The sequence below is a fragment of the Perna viridis genome, chromosome 9, assembly GCF_037379345.1.
Source record: "Perna viridis isolate PV_CMFRI_1.1 ecotype Kerala chromosome 9, ASM3737934v1, whole genome shotgun sequence".
Classification (NCBI taxonomy): Eukaryota; Metazoa; Mollusca; class Bivalvia; order Mytilida; family Mytilidae; genus Perna; species Perna viridis.
The window spans coordinates 10,077,132-10,100,817 of NC_142453.1; the positions used below are offsets into that span (position 1 = coordinate 10,077,132).

The 23,686-nt window shown below is 31.4% G+C and overlaps 2 pseudogenes; one reads left to right on the plus strand and one right to left on the minus strand.

The window, feature by feature from the left end:
* Positions 1 to 7,795: 7,795 nt before the first annotated feature.
* On the minus strand, positions 7,796 to 8,505 carry LOC148606628 (recQ-like DNA helicase blm-1; annotated as a pseudogene).
* Positions 8,506 to 8,521: 16 nt separating this feature from the next.
* LOC148606629 (recQ-like DNA helicase Blm) lies at positions 8,522 to 23,438 on the plus strand (annotated as a pseudogene).
* The last annotated feature ends 248 nt before the right edge of the window (positions 23,439 to 23,686 follow it).

Below are 23,686 nucleotides of genomic sequence, written 5' to 3' on the forward strand. Positions count from 1 at the left end.
TGATACTGACAATTGTAGTTCTGTGCTCCTTCTGGTATATGACACTAAATCATCTCCCTGAACTTGTTCTACGCTTCACAGTCTGAAAGTTGAACAAAGATTCACATGAACAATTTCTTCATTAGACTTGTTTTTGACTGAGAATTCTACAATAAATAAATGCCTTCATTTGTCATCATCAGAATTGCACTGAAAAGGATCATTTTCATATGAATTGACTGATAAATCTGAAGATTTACAAACATGCAGAAATGTACACCAACCAATACTAAAAGTCTTTGTACATTTAAAACAAAAACAATGAAATACATAACATTGAAATGTATATGATAACATTAAGTGTCAGTTCCTGTACATATTTGCATATATACCTCGATCATGTGAAAAGTTTCAAGCCATAACAAACAAACTCAAACATTGCAAATAGTTCGTAATCTACAATTTGACGTAACGATAGTTCTTCATGAATAAGATCTATATTTTTGAGAAAACTATACATTCATACTTCACTTAAATCGACCAAATCAATAACTATTGCAAAGTACCAATTGTATTTTGGATCAGAAGCACAACAATCAAAGGACAATGTGTTCTATATGTATTTGTGAAAAAAAAGTTAGTGTAATTTTGGTGGGTTTTAACATGCATCAATTACCTCCTGTTTCATTTTCATATAACTACTACTCAGAACGACCAAAAAAAGTTGTCATGAAACAAATTTATAAAATTAATACTGAAAGAGTTTTTGAAATGCCTGGAAAAAATGTGATGTTTGTTCATTTTATCAATTTTTCAAGCTGTTTTTTATCAAAACAATTACATGGTCTTGGCGAATGGTTCGTCCAGTTTTCCTACTGCAAATATCTTGATATGTTGAGAGCTGTTTATTTTTCTTTTTTTCAATGTACTTTTGAAAACATTCTTTAAAACCGAAAAATGATCAAAGAATCTTGGAACAGACCTCTTCCACAGAATTGGTTTGTGTTAGAATTGGAATATGATAAAATATGTTTTGAAGCAAAGGTAGTGCAAACAGATTGTGACAAAATGACTCATTTTGTGTTAATCGATTCCCCCTATTTGTATATTCTTTGATTTTGTAATGTTGTACAGAAAGGTTATCATCACTAACACAAAACTTGTTTCTATTTTTTTTTATTTTTTACAACAAAGACCATCGTCGGTTTCATATGGTTCACACATGCTGCATTGTACTTGACTTTTAGTATCAGTTACTGGGCAATACCAGGGGATGTTACATCCAATATCTGCAAAAGTAAACCAATGAAAAAGAGGTGATTATACTAACATATAATAAATATAGTGGATTTCAAACATAGATTAGGTGCAAAATTATTTAAAAGAATTAGAACAAGCTAATAAAGATCTGCAGTTTAAACAGCACTTCTTATGATATTCACGGATGACTAGACAAAGTTTTGATGATTGATTTGTATTATGAAAGACAATTTGAAAACTGGATTGTTTGGGTTTTTTTTTCAAATAAAATACCAATGCTTAACATTTGCACTTCACGTTTTGACGTCAGGAAGAACGATGCTAAAACCGTACTTAAAAAGATTTGCCTAGAACTGTAATAAGTAACAACATAATCGTTAATGTTTATGGTACTGTACCAAATATTAATGCTCTTAAGTATTCGTTTTGTTATTTCATACAGAGTATCTCGAACAAAACTTACCCTGTGGTATAACTAAATAAAATAGAAATGTTACATTATTTAAATTTTATTGAAAGGTAGTGTAGAATACCAATGTCCATGGGACTATGTGTATATGCTAATTAGTGTTACTCTACGGAAGAAATATCTTTAAATCTATGACTAATACATTAAATCAAACGAACGAAGATTCATATAACTTATTTAAATTTCTGTTACAAGTAATATAACAGGTTGGTAGAACCAAACAAGCATTTAACCTCAAATTATCATTCATTGTATTATTCTGAATGAAAATATGTCCTGGCAATTTCTCGGGGGCCGCTTTATCACAAACTTGGCACAAAATCAAGTAGGCTAAGGAAGTTTGTAAGCAAGTTTTAAAATTAACAATGTACATCAAATCAAAACCCGAAATGCAAAAAAAAAAACTATCATAAGTGAAAAAAAATTATTGTATAAGAATCGTTGAAACAGCAGTATCTGGAAAGTTTGTAGACAATTTCAGAAAGCAGAAATTATTAACACAATGGCCACAAAATCTGCTAAATAAATTTTAACATTGTTCGATTTGGATGAAATTGATTTCAAGGATCAAATTTGTCATTCAAAGGCAATGGCGGACTCATTGTGTGACCGAATCCGACTATTTTTTTCAATTAGGCGACTCTTGCTGGCTAACACAGTATCACTTGCTAAATTTATGTTACAAAATATGTTACTCGCATTGAGATGACATAAATATTTAGACTGGTTTATGCTACTTTCAGACACAATGTAGACTTAGTCATTTGTTTTCAAATTATTTGTAACTTTCGGAAGTTTATGTCATTTTATCTTTGGAATTACGGGAAGATTCACGGTTTGTAGTGCTTAATTTGCAGTCAAACGTCAAATAAACTCTACTTGTGTAAACATGTCTGAAATATCAAGGCTTTAAACTCACCAACTTCACAGTCTGAAACGTAAAGAGGATACAAAAACGTTTTAAGGACACACTAATGAGAAAATATAAAATTTCAAACTTAAAAATTATGATATAACATTTTGTTACTGTCTTTACGAATGTATAAAAAATGAAATGAATATAGTAAAAATATACGAGTTGTGGTACCAACTGTGAACAAATTAAACAAAAATAAACAAGAAAAAATAAATTGACTACAGGTAGGATATATCACTTTCAATGAGACATGTTATGTAAACTATAACAACGAGAGCGTTAAATAAACGAATTAAATCATTTCAATATTCAAGGAAATGATAAAAAAAGCAAAAATAGAAAGCCAATTCATTCGTTTATAGATAAACAAGGACTGCGGGAGACGTCTGGTTTTTAGATATTAGTAAAAATATACGAGTTTTTTTGTTTGTTTGTTTGTTTTGTCTTTTGTTTTGGCGACGATTAGCATTTGCAGACATTCTCCTCAGATAAATACGGATCTTTAGATGGATTCCTGGTTTGAACTTGTGTTAAATTGTGTGCCAACTATTGGAAAAGTTAGCAAACTATAATCTGGATCACATCTTTTTATATCCACATTTTTCAAAAAATCTTAATCCGCCCTGCAAGCCACATACTGTATGTGTTCTAAGTCGCAAATGGATCTGTATAATATTAGCTAACAATTATAGATTATACCTTTTTCTTCAACTGCAAGAGACATAATTAATGACATTACTGTGATAGCAGACAGAAAAGTATTGCCGTACGGTTCTATAAAACATAATTTCATCTCGTATGACGAGCTTGCTAGGAAATATTTCACTTTTTATATTATTGTATTAAACAATCGTCAATCATATTTTCAGTATGTATATATTATACAGCAAAAACGACAGCCATTTAAATTAAATTTAGCACAAAAAAAATTTGATAAATTTGATGTGACTGTCAACATTATTAGTTTATCAGTTTATAACAACATAATTACAAATAAACATGTGATAGTTTTCTGTTATTTACTGCTCTATGATTATTATATAAATATCTAGTGTAATGACTTAAAATTTTATCATTTTATTTGTAATTGTAATATTATAAATTGTTATTACTTCAATATCAAACGATTTACATATTTTCGTGTCAAATTTTCCTTTCCCCTTTCGTCTACCACGGACTGGACTTGTTATGAGAAACTGGGCGGGTGTTTCTAGAATAGCAGAGGAGGCTAACCTTACCGGTGCACCTAGTCCATGCTCCTTGTTTTTAGTGGAGTTCTAGTCGCTCATTTGCGTTTGTTACTTGTATGTATGGTTTTAGTTATTTTTTGCTTTTTGTTGTGTATGTCTGTTTTCAATGTCTGGACTTTGTCCCTGGACTACATTCTTTTAATTACCGCTGAATCTTGGTTCCCTTGATTATATATCTTTAAAATCGAGTATCATATAATTATTGAATAAGGCTCTTTAAGCTGTGTAAGCTTCTGAAAATTACCATTTACGAATCCGGAAACTTTCATTCCTTGTCCATTACAAATTGTACATATGTCAGGCCTTCCCTCAAAAGCTTCTATAAAATGGAACATATGATTTATAGAAAAAGTGATCATTTTGTTACATATACTATATATTTTCACAATCGTAATCACCTTTAATTTTTCCCATTTGCATTATTTTCTAGACACATCTTAGACAACTAACACACATTGGTGTTTTCCGTCAATATCATTGTTCACCTTAACCGTAATTCAATAAGCAATCTACGCAGAAGTTTCTATGTAATGGCTTCGTGAAAGAAAACCATGATAATTTTACTAAAGGTGTTTTGTTTAAAACTATAATGAATTCAACAACTAAACACAGTTATCCTTACCTTTCTAAGTACTTAGAACATGGTGAGAAAAATTTTGTACTGTGTTTCAATAACTAGCTCATAGTATATATTATATTTTTATCATTCCATAAATACGAAAATTTAAGATTGATTGATTGCCAATTGATTGTATTTTAGCAGTTATTCATTCATTTCAGGCCTAGAATGTTGTAAATCAAACAGACCTTCCCTTGTAGTAGTCTGTCATGCTAACCCGGATTTATTAAATGCTAGCCACAAAATCAACCATTAGCTGTTTACCATGTTTACTCAACGTAGGTATATTATTATAACATCAGCAAAACAATCTTTACTGTTTTACTTCTATACGACTCATATATTGTTGAAAAATAATGACTTGGTATGTCTCAATCTCAAATCAAACCAACAAACCTCCTTAATTGAAATGAACTTGCTCTAAGATTTGTAATGCAGGTCAGAAAGTTTTTTTCCGTCTAAAAACAAAGTATTTACAGAAGTTCATCATCTCGATCTATTAAGATCCTATATACACAACGAAAATTGAATTAAAATATTAAAGAAACAAATGTGGTACGTGTTTGCTGTTTATTAATATAAATTATTCAACCCTAGTTGCAACATTTTTTTCAATTAAGCAACGTTTTTCGAACGTGCTTAAGCTTAAAACATCGCTCATTAAAGCTTTAAATTTAAGAAAAAAATCAATCCCGAAATATGGAATTGGCTTAAACGAAACTATGAAAATAACTTACTGTATTTTGTATGGTACAAAACTCTTATCGAGTCAGTAGAGTCGTAGCGTGTGTCCTTGAAACATGCATATTCATTCACTCCATCATTATTAGTACGTCTTACACATGAAATTAATTTAGAATCAAGTTAGAATTCGAACTTTACCCAACTAAGTATACAGACGTATGTATGCTATAATATTTATCTAGAAACTAACCACATGCTTTTCTGCATTACAATATTTGAAACCAGGGTCGATATTCAGTTTTTAAATGAAAGCATCAATAAAGACCAGAACGAACTATTTATTAATTCAATATTGATTACCATCTAACGACACATTTGTTCTTCAATAAGTTTTATCAAGTAAAAGGAAACGAAAAAAAAATTACCACCAGACACAATTATATTGAAACGTTTTTGAAGTAAATGCACTGCAGTAAGTCGGACTGAATTACCATATGTATTTTTAATTGTTAAACCGAGTTATATGCTACTTAAGTACAAGTCCACATAAAATTCTGACACTGCCAATGGAAAAATGATTCATGGTGAAGAAGAAAAAAAACACCACACTAAACGATGCTTTTTCAGTCACCATATGCTATACTTTAGAAAATCATACAGTCATCTCCTACTGAAATCAACAAAATGAGGCCAAATCAAGAACGACAACTCTTCCAATGTGCAAATTTCATGTACAATCTATATCCTTTTTATCTCAAAAGCGCAACAACTTAATGAAAAAATTAAGACGGTTATGTGGTCAGAAACTGTTTGTGAACAAGAAATAAGACAGAAATCGGTGGGTTTTAGACATGTATGAATCACATTTTGTCTATAGTGTATAAAGAGTGCTACTTAAATATACCAAACTAGTCTCAGGTCATGAAACAAACACTTGATTTTGAAGGTAAAAACACATTCAAAGCAATGTGTAAAAGTTATGATGTTTATATCCTATAGGATATTTAATGCCAAAAATAGATCTATTTGTCCTCAATAATTCTAATGAACACTTCTTTATCATGAAAACAGTAACAGTTACGAATGTTACGCCCCGCCCCAAAGCACACCAAATAAATAAACGAAAAACGAAGTGGTTCCTCAAAAGTAAGTCAACACTTGTTTTTATGAAAGGTAAACACAGATTAGCCTAACGATTGACGTAAGTTAATTTCAAATATTTCTTAGTTCATTTTGCAGTGAACAAAATGCGCTTTAAATGAAAATAGAGGACAAAATGCTTACCCCAAAAGAGTAAATGGTCCAGTTCTTTCGATGCAATAAACTGCAAACGTGACGTCATTTATTCGATTCATCATGACACTAGGGTTACCAGTTGAAAAATTTGCTACAGTGCTTCTACCAAATCGTTCGAAAACTGTTCCTTGTCTTATACATGGGAAGGCACAGCGTGAATACTCTAAAACCAAACCAGGAAAATCATTGAAAGTAGTTGCCAATGGTTTTTAATTTGTTTTTAGTTTTATGTTTGAAACTAATGAATGTAGCGTTAAACCCTGTCATTCACACAATCATATACACGAGTCGTACATCCCACACCGTTTACTTAGCAATATAATACTTCTTGTTAGACATTCTAGTTCACATTTATGTTGTATATCAAATGTTTACTGATAAGCTACTTAGGTATTTAGCAACTTTTAAATATTTAGTTTAATTCAAAGCACAAAGAAATAAAAATGTGTCAAGCGTTGAAAAATCCGTAACAAAACATTCTATGGAATTACTAGTCACAATTTCAGTGCACGCAATACAAAGGTAGAAGGAGAAACAAGAAACGATAATACCTTCACTTCGATATATATGTCAGTTTAATACTATTTTGCTATATAAAATTCATGTTTAGAACTTGTTTGTCAAAACAAAAGAAAAAGAAAATTAAAACCATCAATTTTAAGTTTGATTCGACCAAATCTTAAAACAAGGTAATATACTATTGGACTTTCTAGTGGAGAAACGTAAACATTTACTTCCCTATCTTTGCATGTTCATAATAAAATTGATGAAATTTAAATGATTACCTGCCACACTGACAATATAATATGCATTCATAAGTTGAAGGTTCACATTCATCAAAAGGAAAAACCCAGGTTTAATCATCATTGTGTTGCTGGTAATGTATGTGAGTAATAACAGAGACAAGCAGGGAACGATACTGAAATGTACTTGGTAAGTCTTTGAAGAAGGTCAGTTTATATATAGAACGTTAATCAATATGGATTGATTAACATAATTAGCTATGTTGAACTGCTTTGTAAATTTTCTATGGATGACGTGTTTAAAATATATGCATATAATTAGTGGTCACATATGTTAAATGGTGTCGAATAATTTATAACATTGAATTCATCCATGAGCAAATAATAAAGCCACCATATTGTATGTGAATTACTTTTTATTTTTTTAACAATTATATTAGACTTCAAATAGCCAAGGTTGTTGTTATCCTACTTCATTTTAGCAGTTTGCCAATGATCAGATAAAATTAACCAAGTTTCATTAAAACTAAAATTTAATCACACCATTCATGTAATCTCTATAGATGATATAGAACTGTTTTAAGACAGGATAGGGATGATATGTTTCTGTTGTCTGCAAATATCACACCATAAATGAGATATTAAATTTGTTTCCATTGTAAATCTAAGTTTATTCAAAAGGAGTTTCCTACGACACTCTGACGCTCTTGTATAATCTTTCATTGAACTTGATATGTTTTTACTTCCTAAACATCTTTTATAGTTTAATAAAACTGCATTGGATTGTGAAGTATGGTCTCGTCCAGCACGCCCTGTCTCCTGTATATAGTCATCTATTGCATTGGCCTGGCAATAATGAAAACTGTATTTACATCTTTAACGTCTAGTCCCATGCTGAAGGAAGTAGAGCATAAAACAACTCTTATGTTACCTTTAGGGTCTTTGTATAAATGGTTTATTTTACAACTTCATCTGTTTTCATATGAAATATTTCAAACAGTCTGTTCCTATCATCATTTGGTCCATCTACTTTATAGTCAACATATGCATCCTTACGAAATGATGTTTCCAAGAGTTCTCGAAAACTTCGGCCATCAATTTTATTTGGCGAAAGAAAATCAGCATTCTTGATGTTTCCTGCATTTTTATTTTATTTTTGATTTTTGTTTGCTTAATAATATAACCAGCTAGTGAAAATTTGAAGCCGCATAATTACTCATTACTTTCAGAACCCAATATGTTATATTAAATTTATTTTGGTTTACAATTACTTCTTCACAATTTTTCATACTTAAATCTTTGATAATGTCATGTTTCGTTTCCCCAGAAGCTGTTGCAGTAAGTGTTATCACTGGTACATTGTGACCAACAAGAGACCGTAACTCAGCTAGTCTTCCATGACATGGCCTGTATGCGTTTCTTTTCTTTAAATCTGGGTTTCCACTACAATTTCAATAAAATATTAATAGAAGTACAAGATGTGATGATGTTTTAAGGGTCTTAGATACTGTTTTGTTGGAGTTATTACTCCTACCTGGTGTGTTGGTGTTTATTACAAGTAAATGTAAATTAAATAATTAGACATACAGTGCTGTGTGTTAGTAACACATGTACATGCTTCTGTACATGTATATGTACGTGCTTATTTGCAACAAAAAGCGACATATTCATGTACCTGTTATCTGTACACCTCAACTATATACATGTACATGTACTTGTAGAATTACTCATAACATTGTTTTTTTTTAATACTTATACTATGTTTAACCATTTGTTACACGCGTTTTACAAGTACATATGTATAGGAGAGTTCTTACCTGTGATTTGGTTTTGGTTGGCAAAAAATCCAGTGAGTGGCATAGGGTATCAACTTTAAATCATCATAACTTTTTCATTTTTAAAGATAATTGAAAAATTCTTCCCAACATTGCAAATAAAATTCTTTTTATCCATGGGATTTGTAAATAAATATTAAGTAATTAGACCATATGTACATAAGATTTTAATTATAATTTTATACAAAAATAGAGGTTACATATAAATATCACTACAAATTTATTTTTTCAAGTAAAACAGTTATAAATTCACATGCATAATATAAATTATTTTATCTAAATGAAACATTTTACAGAACCAAAATTAATTGGATATAAAATAACAAAGTTAAAAGGTTTTGAAAATTGGAATTCTAATCATGAAATTGTCAATTGTTTATTTAGTTGTTTATTTGGTAACCATTTTGACACTTAATGATATGCAAATCAGTGAATATGACATCACTGATGAGATTGGCGAACTCTCCTATATGTATTATACAAAAGACGTTTAGGGTAAATTAGTAGCTTGTGTAATATGAATACCATGTACAACGTTTGAATTACAAAATGCATGGCCAATTTATGCTGTCTTAACCTGATACATGTATAGGTTAAGTAGTTAATCGTCATTTATGGTTAAATGCGCCAGTATTGTAATCCCATACGCGTATGTAAGTATCTGTGTAGAATAGCGTCAACTACACGTGTAGAGGACATCTGCAGTGAAAAATTAAAAGTATGCATTCAAATATATTTGTTCGTCGTTTAAGTAATACAGTGGCGGATCCAGCTGATTTGGTTATGGAACCCCTCTTGACCCTTTTTCTATCTCTGCATTAACCCGTGATAGGCAAGTAAGAATTGCACTGTGCGTTATCGATTAATTAAGCGCATTATGATTTGTTAAATTCCTGGTAAAAGGGTCTATGAATCCGTGCACTCAAATATTACAATGTAATAATTGATCATAACTCAATATGCATTATTTCCATTTACAAGGGACCAGTATACACTACCAGTTGATCGGCTTAATTTCCCCTTCAATAATATGCATAGCCAGAGAAACCAAATATTGGCCTTGTCACTTAACTTTTACGTACTTCAAAGTTGAAAAAGACCCCTTCAACTGTTTTGTATTGAATCATGCGATGATCTTGTTGTGATCCGATAAAAATTTACAAACATGTTCAACATACTTTCCCTTACGTGTGCATATACATAAACACGAAATCTCTCGTTTCGAAAGAGAGAGAAAAAAGTCTCGAATTAACTGTCCATATGATTATTACACCCAAAATCAACAAAGATTAAATTATTGACCGAGTCACAAAGGTAAAATTAACCCGCAGCATGGTTGTATGTTACTGTATGTACACCTTTTATACTGAGACCATCGTGTTGATGAACCATTGAGTAATATTACTATAATAGTTTTAAATAAATGAAAAATAATTAAGCAAATTGTCCTTTAACCGTAAAAACCGGAGGAATCACATATGCTTTACTTTTTATTTAGTTATCCGTTTGGAAAAGATTGAAGAATCGAAAATGGCAGATGAAGTGCGCGCGGTTTAAATAGTCTGTAATATAAACATGTACATGATGTAGATGTGGACCAGAGGGCGGGACTATTCGACGATGCACATGTATATCCAGGGACGTATAATAATGTTCTCTTGCAGCTTGCATACTAGTAGTATACAGGGAATAAATAATGTTAAATTCCTATTTCCTCGGTCTGGTTTCTTGGACTGAATAAATTATTACTACCTTGAAATTGGGTACGACTCCGGGATCGGAAGAGAGGTTTTGGGAGTGTTGTTGTTCGTCTGCTGGAAAATTTGTATGATTTGTATTCACGTATAGTTGAATGTGAAAATTTGTTGTTTGAAAATTAACAATTTAAAAGTTAAAGAAGTTCGTACTTCTTTATAGTTGATAATTATACCAAATAACGCGACAATAGTCCAAAACTTGCGGATGATTATCTTTTAACATTTCCTTGTAGTGAGTATATCATTTAGTTAAATTATACAATGGGTGTATGATATTGCTTTGACATATTGTATATCCCTTAAGCAGTGTATGGTAAATGGCTTTTATTTCAGAAAACTAATTTTACATATGTGACTTTCTCTTCAACGTTGAACTCGGAAATATAACGGATGCTAAAACTCGAGGGCGGATTCGGTTTTCAAGTTGGGGTGTATATGTTCTTTTTTTCTTTTACTAGTACTTAATATGGAGTTCGAAACACTTTGTTTCATGTCATAAATTTTAAAAATACACCAGGTGAGAACTCTAGGGAAGATGTGCCGGGCGTATCGCCCACTCAAAGTGCGAGGGAATAATTTCATGGAATGACAATTGACATAATTTACACTCAGAATTTTCTTATTTCATACCAAATTTATAGTATAGTATTGGCTTAGTTATTGGTTCGAGACTATCTATATTGGACTGAAGTGTAGACTAATTTCTTTATTTCTAGCCGAAGACCAAGAACTTAACCAATATGAAAAACATTACGCAATCATACCTTTATTGACTATCTAGTCCAATACACTAGGCCAATATGGACTTTAACGAGTCCAGTATGACATATTATATGGGGACGGCTTCATCACGAATTGGACGACAAGATTCCGTATTGGAACACCTTTTTAGTTTGTATTGGATCGACAGATTTAATCATAGTAAGGCTACTATTCGAAGTTAAATAAATAAAAGTTATTATTCCTTTAATGTACTAAAACCTAATCTACAGTTACTTCCGAGAGTTCTACAAGTATTCGTCCGCATAGAATTACGCATACATTGTGCACATGAAAAGGGTGTCAATTGCGACAAGACCCATATATCTTAAATGGGAGATGATCTTTCGAAGGGGTTCATTTTTTTTTATATATTACAAGAAGATTAGCTTTTAAAAAGGCCATCCTTTGGGACGATTTCGAAACAAAAAAATATTTATCTTATTTTCCTATACAAGATTGGCAAAATTATATGTCCTCTTATACATTCTTCAGATTTTTGCATGCATGTTACGGCTGCAAGTCGTTGCCGATATTATTATTAATTCGGTATTTACCTACTGTATTACATGTCACTTTATAGTATCATAGACCTATAGTTATAGGTCTAAACTATAGTTATGCAGTACAAGGGGAAACTATGATTTTCAACTAAACGGCAAAACGGAAACTACGGAAAGTCCAGGAAATCTGGACGACTTATAATTACTGTTTAATTTCTGACATTAACTTTTCAAAGCATTTTCTCAAACAAATGTTACATTTGTTATGAAAAATTATTTTGTATTCATGTAACTTCAGGTACTGCAATACCTGTTCAACTTTTAGGACTGTATTATGGACTGTACATACATGTAATATCATAGCTCTATTATTTACTATAGTTTTGTGTTTCTTGTTAACAACACAATTCGAGAGAATTTTTGTTTAAATAAAATATTACTATTTTCCTAGATGTTTGGATAATACAATAGAGAAAAAAATATGTTAAATAGGAGTGTATTTCTGTTGTTGTTGAAGATTTTAGTTATAGACTTCTTTTATAGCCGTTATTCGAACTAAGGACAATTATATTATCGTCACATGTTTAATGATAATTATTTTTTTACGTCCAAATGTTTTGTCATAGTCAATACTTATCAATATTTATACAAACAGTCGTTATACCTCTGCTTTCCGTGGTTCGTTAAACATACGCCAAGTAATCATAAAACTGTTTTTTCTACTAAACCGGGTCAGATATGTTAAATACACATTAAAACTGTAGTCAGTGATATTTGTCTTCAACCAGTCTGAAATCGACACTAACCGTTTATATCTATTCTTGCTATACATCCGAGTGTCTAACCTTGAAGTGTGATGAAAATTGACATTGGATTTTGATAATACCAAAATCAGACTGGCCAATACAAATTATTAGAGATTCTTCACTTAAAGTCGAGTAATAAACTGACTTTCAGGAAGATGTTTGTATACCCCACCAAAAAAAATCTATCCTAGCCTTTTTGGTTGTTGCACATGTATGCTTCTTTTATTTCATTTTTTTAAAATACTTATACTATTATTTATATTTTTGATAATATTTACGCGGAATAAAGAAACAAAGGGGTACAAAGGTCATTAAGGCCTAGATTTAGGTCTTAATTGATTACAGTTTCATTTCGCCTTAACGTTTCTCAATTTAGATTTTTTTTGGTACATCTGTTTGTATAAACCCAATATCTTGAGGTAATATTTGCGATTAACGTGATTTGTTATGATCTTTAAATCAGTACAAATACTTTGGTATTCATAAAAGTGTATACTGTTACCTGGGGATACTTTTAGATGCCATTTTAGCATTTCAGAGTCACCAACATTGTGCAAGATTGTGAATCACAAAAGTACATGTACAATTGTCATTACACGAAAAATACGGAGGAACACGAAATTAAGGTATCACATAATTCCTCGCCACGACATGTTGAGGGGTATACAAAAATTAGAGATAACAAATAGGAACAAAATTTAACAAAAATAGTAATAAAACACTAGATATATAAACACACAAAAATCGGGAATGGACCTTGTTATGGTTTTATCGATGATATAAACACTGCACACTCCGATTACATTTATGTGACTGTATATACATGTATACAGACAATTTCGTTCAGTATTCATGCAGTACAAATGAATTCGAAATTTTGTATTGTGTTCAACTCTCAATAACTAATAAGCGCGGTCTAGGTTAACAATGATGTGGGGTGAGTGCATTTATTTGTTTTACTAATTTTAAATAAATTTTCAAACGTAAACATGGTAAACTATCAAGGTGGTGTCACATAAGCTATTACCTGTAGGTAATATACATATAGGTAAAGTTAATGTTACTTTATGTGTTTTTACCTCCTTTATATTTGAGAATGTAATCTTTTTAAAGCAAACTTAGTACAAAATAGGCATTTGGTAGCAAAATATCATCTTTAAAAAAAGACAAGCTGCTACTACATGTTTTATATGGACTTGTATACATTTTTGGGTCTGTAAAAAGCTACCATTACGAGGATATTAGTCAGTATATGTTGGCGGAGCAAGCCTGTGTAAAGCCTTACCAAAAAACTGTCCATATGTCAAAATATGACTTGTCCTACTACATGTAGCAGCTACATGTAATCTGCTGTGTTGATTTTCTGAATCAGCCTCATACAAATGTACCCCATGTGAATCTGTGAACATTTCCAAACGCTGCAGTAAGTCAACCGAAGAATGAAACAAATCTGGATTGGACCCCTCTTTAATGTTATATGGCCATCCCCTAATTTTGAAATGGTTTAAATAAATAAGGTCAAATACATATGACGGTGTCTTCTAGCTATTCCAACATTTTAAAAATATATATTCTGGATATTCCTACATGCAGAGAACAATGGATGTTGTTTTAGTAGGTTTTGTTGTTTTAGTAATTATTGTCTAATTAATTTTACAGGTAAATTTTGGATTCAACATTGGATTTAAACATTTTATTAGCAAAATTATAATGTGTTTTAGAAAAATGTGGGGCTATTTTTGCCAAATTTATAACTTTTTTCATGGTAATAAACATATAAAATATAGACTTAAAATGTTGAAATATTGGAAAGAAGATAGAGACTGAAAATTAAATTCAGTTAATTAATAAACAAACGAAGAAGCCGTCGATGCCTGTACCTTGCTCCAGTACCAAGCCCATGGTAAACGTGTCCCAAGAAAACGCAAATACCGGGAGATCGACTCCAGACTGACAACACTAAAGATTCATCTACAGAACTAGGAACTCACATCAGTCGTTTGCTTACACTGCTTCTCATCTTTTGCATCTGGAGTAGACTTGTGAACTTTTGATTAGTGCTTGAGCTGTTGTGCTTTGTTTATATGTTTTATTTATGCATTTATTGTATGATTCTTTTAAACAAATCATGTGTACTTTAACTTTATTTACTGCTTTTTCATTTATTTACAATGTTATCAGTGCTTGAATATTATGTACTAATAAAGTGTATACTATCAATGACTTATTGTCATCATGAATATTGAATATTTAATAAAATTGTGAAAAAAAAAATCTTATTTTTTTTTATTTGTTAAAAAAGAAAACTTTAAATGACACCTAAACACTTGCAAGTCTAAAATTCATAAGAATTTTCACATGAAACCTTTACAGATCCCAAATAAAATTTCATACATACAGCAAAAATGTGACAGGTAACTCCAACACATTTAGAATTCCAATTAAAGTTTTGTTTTTACAGTATACACAAACTTAATCCCTTCTTTATACAACCGTTCTGGCTATTCCTACATGGAGTTTATAATTTTTACCTTTAAATTTTAGAATGTTGGAATAGCCAGAATAAACCCATATGACACCTTTATTGGGTATACATTTACAACACTTAGAGAAAGGTCGATCAATATTTAACACAAAATATTCTTTATAATAATTATGAAATATTTTTATTATTTTAGTGGTTTAAATGTACCATGGTATTTTGTTCTTCTAACACAGCAAAAAGGCAATAAAGCAACTTTGCGACATTATAAAATACGGACTGGTTAATTAGTGTTTACGGGGGGCTTTCAATTCTACGGAAATTTTCTTTTGGAATTAGATTAGTTGCTTTATTGCCTTTTTGCTGTTTTTTTTAAAGTCATTAAACGATTACAATGTGCGAAACACGTTTGTAGATTATGGAAGTCGTTAGCCGACACCGTGCAAAGATTAAAGAATTAAGCCCCGCTTGCTACTACACCAATCAAGCCCTATCGCGACGAGATGTTTACTAAACTCTAAAATTGCAAAATTAATTTATTAATTGCGATTAATTACATCGGCTTTGTTTATTCTAAACACTCACATGTTTCGCGGACTATAAACTAAATTTAAAACGTAATAGAGCTATAATATTACATGTATGTACAGTCCATAATACAGTCCTAAAAGTTGAACTGGTATTGCAGTACCTGAAGTTACATGTATACAAAATAATTTTTTAAGTACAAATGTAACATTTGTTTGAGAAAATGCTTTGAAAAGTTAATGTCAGAAATTAAACAGTAATTAAAAGTCGTCCAGAATTCCGGGACTTTCCGTAGCTCTGTTTTGCCGTTTAGTTGAAAATCATAGTTTCTCCTTGTACTGCATAACTATAGTTTAGACCTATAACTATATGTCTATGATACTATACAGTGACATGTAATACAGTAGGTAAATACCGAATTAATAATATCATCAGCAACGCCTTGCAGCCGTAACATATGCATGCAAAAATCTGAAGAATGTATAAGAGGACATATAATTTTGCCAGTCTTGTATAGGAAAATAAGATAAATATTTTTTTGTTTGGAAATCGTCCGAATGGATGGCCTTTTCAAAAGCTAATCTTCTTGTAATATATAAAAAAAATTGAACCCCTTCGAAAGATCACCTCCCATTTAAGATATATGGGTCTTGTCGCAATTGACACCCTTTTCACGTGCACAATGTATGCGTAATTCTATGCGGACGAATACTTGTAGAACTCTCGGAAGTAACTGTAGATAAGGTTTTAGTACATTAAAGGAATAATAACTTTTATTTACATAACTTCGAATAGTAGCCTAACTATGATTAAATCTGTCGATACAATACAAACTAAAAAAGTGTTCCAATACGGGATCTTGCCGTTCAATTCGTGATTAAGCCGTCCCCGTATAATATGTCACACTGGACTCGTTAAAGTCCATATTGGCCTAGTGTATTGGACTAGATAGTCAATAAAGGTATGATTGCGTAATGTTTTTCATATTGGTTAAGTTCTTGGTCTTCGGCTAGAAATAAAGGAATTCGTCTACGCTTCAGTCCAATATAGATAGTCTCGAACCAATAACTAAGCCAATACTATAGTATACTATACTATATATAATTCCCTCGCACTTTGAGTGGGCGATACGCCCGGCACATCTTCCCTAGGGTTCTCACCTGGTATATTTTTAAAATATATGACATGAAACAAAGTGCTTCGAACTCCATATTAAGTACCAGCAAAAGAAAAAAAGAATATATACACCCCCAACCTGAAATCCCGAATCCGCCCTCGAGTTTTAGCATCCGTTATATTTCTGAGCTCAACGTTGAAGAGAAAGTCACATATGTGAAATAAGTTTTCTGAAATAAAACCCATTTACCATACACTGCTTAAGGGATATACAATATGTCAAAGCAGAAATATCATACACCCATTGTATGATTTAACTAAATGATATACTCACTACAAGGGAATGTTAAAAGATAATCATCCGCAAGTTTTGGACTATTGTCGCGTTATTTGGTATAATTATCAACTATAAAGAACTACGAACTTCTTTAACTTTTTAAATTGTAAACTTTCAAACAACAAATTTTCACATTCAACTATACGTGAATACAAATCATACAAATTTTCCAGCAGACGATCAACAACCCTCCCAAAACCTCTCCTCCGATCCCGGAGTCGTACCCAATTTCAAGGTAGTAATAATTTAATCAGTCCAAGAAACCAGACAGAGAAAATAGGAATTTAGCATTATTTACTCCCTGTATACTACTAGTATGCAAGCTGAAAGAGAACATTATTATACGTCCCTGGATATACATGTGCATCGTCGAATAGTCCCGCCTTCTGGTCTACATCTACATCATGTACATGTATATATTACAGACTATTTAAACGGCACGCACTTCATCTGCCATTTTCGATTCTTGAATCTTTTCCAAACGGATAACTAAATAAAAAGTAAAGCATATGTGATTCCTCCGGTTTTTACGGTTAAAGGACAATTTGCTTAATTATTTTTCATTTATTTAAAACTATTGTAGTAATATTACTCAATGGTTCATCAACACGATGGTCTCAGTATAAAAGGTGTACATACAGTAACATACAACCATGCTGCGGGTTAATTTTACCTTTGTGACTCGGTCAATAATTTAATCTTTGTTGATTTTGGGTGTAATAATCATATGGACAGTTAATTCGAGACTTTTTTCTCTCTCTTTCGAAACGAGAGATTTCGTGTTTATGTATATGCACACGTAAGGGAAAGTATGTTGAACATGTTTGTAAATTTTTATCGGATCACAACAAGATCATCGCATGATTCAATACAAAACAGTTGAAGGGGTCTTTTTCAACTTTGAAGTACGTAAAAGTTAAGTGACAAGGCCAATATTTGGTTTCTCTGGCTATGCATATTATTGAAGGGGAAATTAAGCCGATCAACTGATAGTGTATACTGGTCCCTTGTAAATGGAAATAATGCATATTGAGTTATGATCAATTATTACATTGTAATATTTGAGTGCACGGATTCATAGACCCTTTTACCAGGAATTTAACAAATCATAATGCGCTTAATTAATCGATAACGCACAGTGCAATTCTTACTTGCCTATCACGGGTTAATGCAGAGATAGAAAAAGGGTCAAGAGGGGTTCCATAACCAGATCAGCTGGATCTGCCACTGTATTACTTAAACGACGAACAAATATATTTGAATGCATACTTTTAATTTTTCACTGCAGATGTCCTCTACACGTGTAGTTGACGCTATTCTACACAGATTCTTACATACGCGTATGGGATTACAATACTGGCGCATTTAACCATAAATGACGATTAACTACTTAACCTATACATGTATCAGGTTAAGACAGCATGAATTGGCCATGCATTTTGTAAGTCAAAGGTTGTACATGGTATTCATATTACACAAGCTACTAATTTACCCTAAACGTTGTTTGTATAATACATATAGGAGAGTTCGCCAATCTCATCAGTGATGTCATATTCACTGATTTGCATATCATTAAGTGTCAAAATGGTTACCAAATAAACAACTAAATAAACAATTGACAATTTCATGATTAGAATGCCAATTTTCAAAACCTTTTAACTTTGTTATTTCATATCCAATTAATTTTGGTTCTGTAAAATGTTTCATTTAGATAAAATAATTCATATTATTTATAACTGTTTTACTTGAAAAAATAAATTTGTAGTGATTTTTATATGTAAACCTCTATTTTTGTATAAAATTATAATTAAAATCTTATGTACGTATGGTCTACTTACTGAATATTTATTTAAAAATTCCATGGATAAAAACAATTTTATTTGCAATGTTGGGAACCACAAGAATTTTTCAATTATCTTTAAAAATGAAAAAGTTATGATGATTTAAAGTTGATACTCTATGCCACTCACTGGATTTTTTGCCAACCAGAACCAAATCACAAATCACGAAGAACTCTCCTATACAAATGTACTTGTAAAACGCGTGTAAAAAATGGTTAAACATAGTATAAGTATTAAAAAAACAATGTTATGAGTAATTCTACAAGTACATGTACATGTATATAGTTGAGGTGTACAGATAACAGGTACATGAATATGTCGCTTTTTGTTGAAAATAAGCACGTACATATACATGTACAGAAGCATGTACATGTGTTAATAACACACAGCACTGTATGTCTAATTATTTAATTTACATTTACTTGTAATAAACACCAACACACCAGGTAGGAGTAATAACTCCAACAAAACAGTATTTAAGACCCTTAAAATATCATCACATCTTGTAATTCTATTAATATTTTATTGAAATTGTAGTGGAAACCCAGATTTAAAGAAAAGGAACGCATACAGGCCATGTCATGGAAGACAAGCTGAGTTACCGTCTCTTGTTGGTCACATTGTACCAGTGATAACACTTACTGCAACAGCTTCTGAGGAAACGAAATATGACATTATCAAAGATTTAAGTATGAAAAATTGTGAAGAAGTAATTGTAAACCAAAATAAATCTAATGTAACATATTGGGTTCTGAAAGTAATGAGTGATTATGCGGCTTCAAATTTTCAATAGCTGGTTAAATTATTAAGCAAAAAAAAAAGAATACAGGAAACACAAAGAATGCTGATTTTCTTTCGCCAAATAAAATTGTCGGCCGAAGTTTTCGAGAACTCTTGGAAATATCATTTGGTAAGGATGCATATGGTGCCTATAAAGAAGGTGGACCAAATGATGATAGGAACAGACTGTTTGAAATATTTCATATGAAAACAGATGAAGTTGTAAAATAAACCATTTATACATCATACAAAGACCCTATAGGTAACATTAGAGTTGTTTTATGCTCTACTTCCTCCAGCATGGGACTAGACGTTAAAGATGTAAATACAGTTTTCATTATTGCCAGGCCAATGAAATAGATGACTATATACAGGAGACTGGGCGTGCTGGACGAGACCATACTTCATAATCCAATGCAGTTTTATTAAACTATAAAAGATGTTTAGGAAGTAAAAACATATCAAGTTATATATATCGAAGTGAAGGTATTATCGTTTCTTGTTTCTCCTTCTACCTTTGTATTGCGTGCACTGAAATTGTGACTAGTAATTCCATAGAATGTTTTGTTACGGATTTTTCAACGCTTGACACATTTTTATTTCTTTGTGCTTTGAATTAAACTAAATATTTAAAAGTTGCTAAATACCTAAGTAGCTTATCAGTAAACATTTGATATACAACATAAATGTGAACTAGAATGTCTAACAAGAAGTATTATATTGCTAAGTAAACGGTGTGTGATGTACGACTCGTGTATATGATTGTGTGAATGACAGGGTTTAACGCTACATTCATTAGTTTCAAACATAAAGCTAAAAACAAATTAAAAACCATTGGCAACTACTTTCAATGATTTTCCTGGTTTGGTTTTAGAGTATTCACGCTGTGCCTTCCCATGTATAAGACAAGGAACAGTTTTCGAACGATTTGGTAGAAGCACTGTAGCAAATTTTTCAACTGGTAACCCTAGTGTCATGATGAATCGAATAAATGACGTCACGTTTGCAGTTTATTGCATCGAAAGAGCTGGACCATTTACTCTTTTGGGGTATGCATTTTTTCCTGCATTTTCATTTAAAGCACATTTTTTTTCAATGCAAAATGAACTGAGAAATAATTGAAATTAATTTACGTCAATCGTTAGGCTAATTTGTGTTTACCTTTCACAAAACAAGTGTTGACTTACTTTTGAGCAACCACTTCGTTTTTCGTCGTTTATTTATTTGGTGTGCTTTGGGGCGGGGCGTAACATTTGTAATTGTTACTGTTTTCATGACAAAGAAGTGTTCATTAGAATTATTGTGTACAAATAGATCGATCTATTTTTGGTATTAAATATCCTATAGGATATAAACATTATAACTTTTACACATTGCTTTGAATGTGTTTTTACCTTCAAAATCAAGTGTTTGTTTCATGACCTGAAACTAGTTTGGTATATTTAAGTGCCACTCTTAGACCAAAAAAATAGACAAAAGGTGATTCATACATGTCTAAAACCAACCGATTTCTGTCTTATTTCTTGTTCACAAACAGTTTCTGACCACATAACCGTCTTATTTTTTTCATTAAGTTGTTGCGCTTTTGAGATAAAAAGCATATAGATTGTACATGAAATTTGCACTTTGGAAGAGTTATCGTTCTTGATTTGGCCTCATTTTGTTGATTTCAGTAGGAGATGACTGTATGATTTTCTAAAAAGTGCAGATCTGAATGCATAAAAGATTGTTGTTATATGAATGTATAGCATATGTTGACTGAAAAAGCATCGTTTTCTTTGGTGTTTTTTTCTTCACCATGAATCATTTTACCATTGGCAGTGTCAGCATTTTATGTGGACTTGTACTAAAGTAGCATATAACTCGGTTTAACAATTAAAAATACATATGGTAATTTAGTCTGACTTACTGCAGTGCATTTACTTCAAAAACGTTTCAATATAATTGTGTCTGGTGGTAATTTTTTTTTTCGTTTCCTTTTACTTGATAAAACTTATTGAAGAACAAATGTGTCGTTAGATGGTAATCAATATTAAATTAATAAATAGTTCGTTTTGATCTTTATTAATGCTTTCATTTAAAAACTGAATATCGACACTGGTTTCAAATATTGTAATACAGAAAAGCATGTGGTTAGTTTCTAGATAAATATTATAACATACATACGTCTGTATACTTAGTTGGGTAAAGTTCGAATTCTAACTTGATTCTAAATTAATTTCATGTGTAAGACGTACTAATAATGATGGAGTGAATGAATATGCATGTTTCAAGGACACACGCTACTACTCTACTGACTCAATAAAAGTTTTGTAACATACAGAATACAGTAAGTTGTTTTCATGGTTTCGTTTAAGCCAATTCCATATTTCGGGATTGATTTTTTTCTTAAATTTAAAGCTTTAAAGAGCGATGTTTTAAGCTTAAGCACGTTCCAAAAACGTTGCTTAATTAAAAACAAATTGTTGAAACTAGGGTTGCATAATTTATATTAATAAACAGCAAACACGTACCACATTTGTTTTTTTAATATTTTAATTCAATTTTCGTTGTGTATATACGACGATCGAGATGATGAACTTCTGTAAATACTTTGTTTTTAGACGGAAAAAAACTTTCTGACCTGCATTACAAATCTTAGAGCAAGTTCATTTCAATTAAGGAGGTTTGTTGGTTTGATTTGAGATTGAGACATACCAAGTCATTATTTTTCAACAATATATGAGTCGTATAGAAGTAAAACAGTAAAGATTGTTTTGCTGATGTTATAAATATACCTACGTTGAGTAAACATGGTAAACAGCTAATGGTTGATTTTGTGGCTTGCATTTAATAAATCCGGGTTAGCATGACAGACTACTACAAGGGAAGGTCTGTTTGATTTACAACATTCTAGGCCTGAATGAGTAACTGCTAAAATACAATCAATTGGCAATCAATCAATCTTAAATTTTCGTATTTATGGAATGATAAAAATATAATATATACTATGAGCTAGTTATTGAATCACAGTACAACATTTTTCTCACCATGTTCTAAGTACTTAGAAAGGTAAGGATAACTGTGTTTAGTTGTTGAATTCATTATAGTTTTAAACAAAACACCTTTAGTAAAATTATTATGGTTTTCTTTCACGAAGCCATTACATAGAAAATTCTGCGTAGATTGCTTACTGAATTACGGTTAAGGTGAATAATGATATTGACGGAAAACACGAATGTGTGTTAATTGTCTAAGATGTCTAAAATAATGCAAACGGGAAAAATTAAAGATGATTACGATTATACAAATATATAGTATATGCAACAAAATGATCACTTTTTCTATAAATCATATGTTTTATTTTATAGAAGCTTTTGAGGGAAGGCCGGTCATATGTACAATTTGTAATGGACAAGGAATGAAAGTTTCCGGATTCGTAAATGGTAATTTTCAGAAGCTTACACAGCTTAAAGAGCCTTATTCAATAATTATATGATACTCGATTTTAAAGATATATAATCAAGGGAACCAAGATTCTAGCGGTAATTAAAAGAATGTAGTCCAGGGACAGAGTCCAGACATGGAAAACAGACATACACAACAAAAAACATAAAATAACTAAAATCATACATAGAAGTAACAAACGCAAATGAGCAACTCGAACTCCACTAAAAACAAGGAGCATGGACTAGGTGCACCGGTAAGGTTAGCGGCCTCTGCTTTTCTAGAAACACCCGTCCAGTT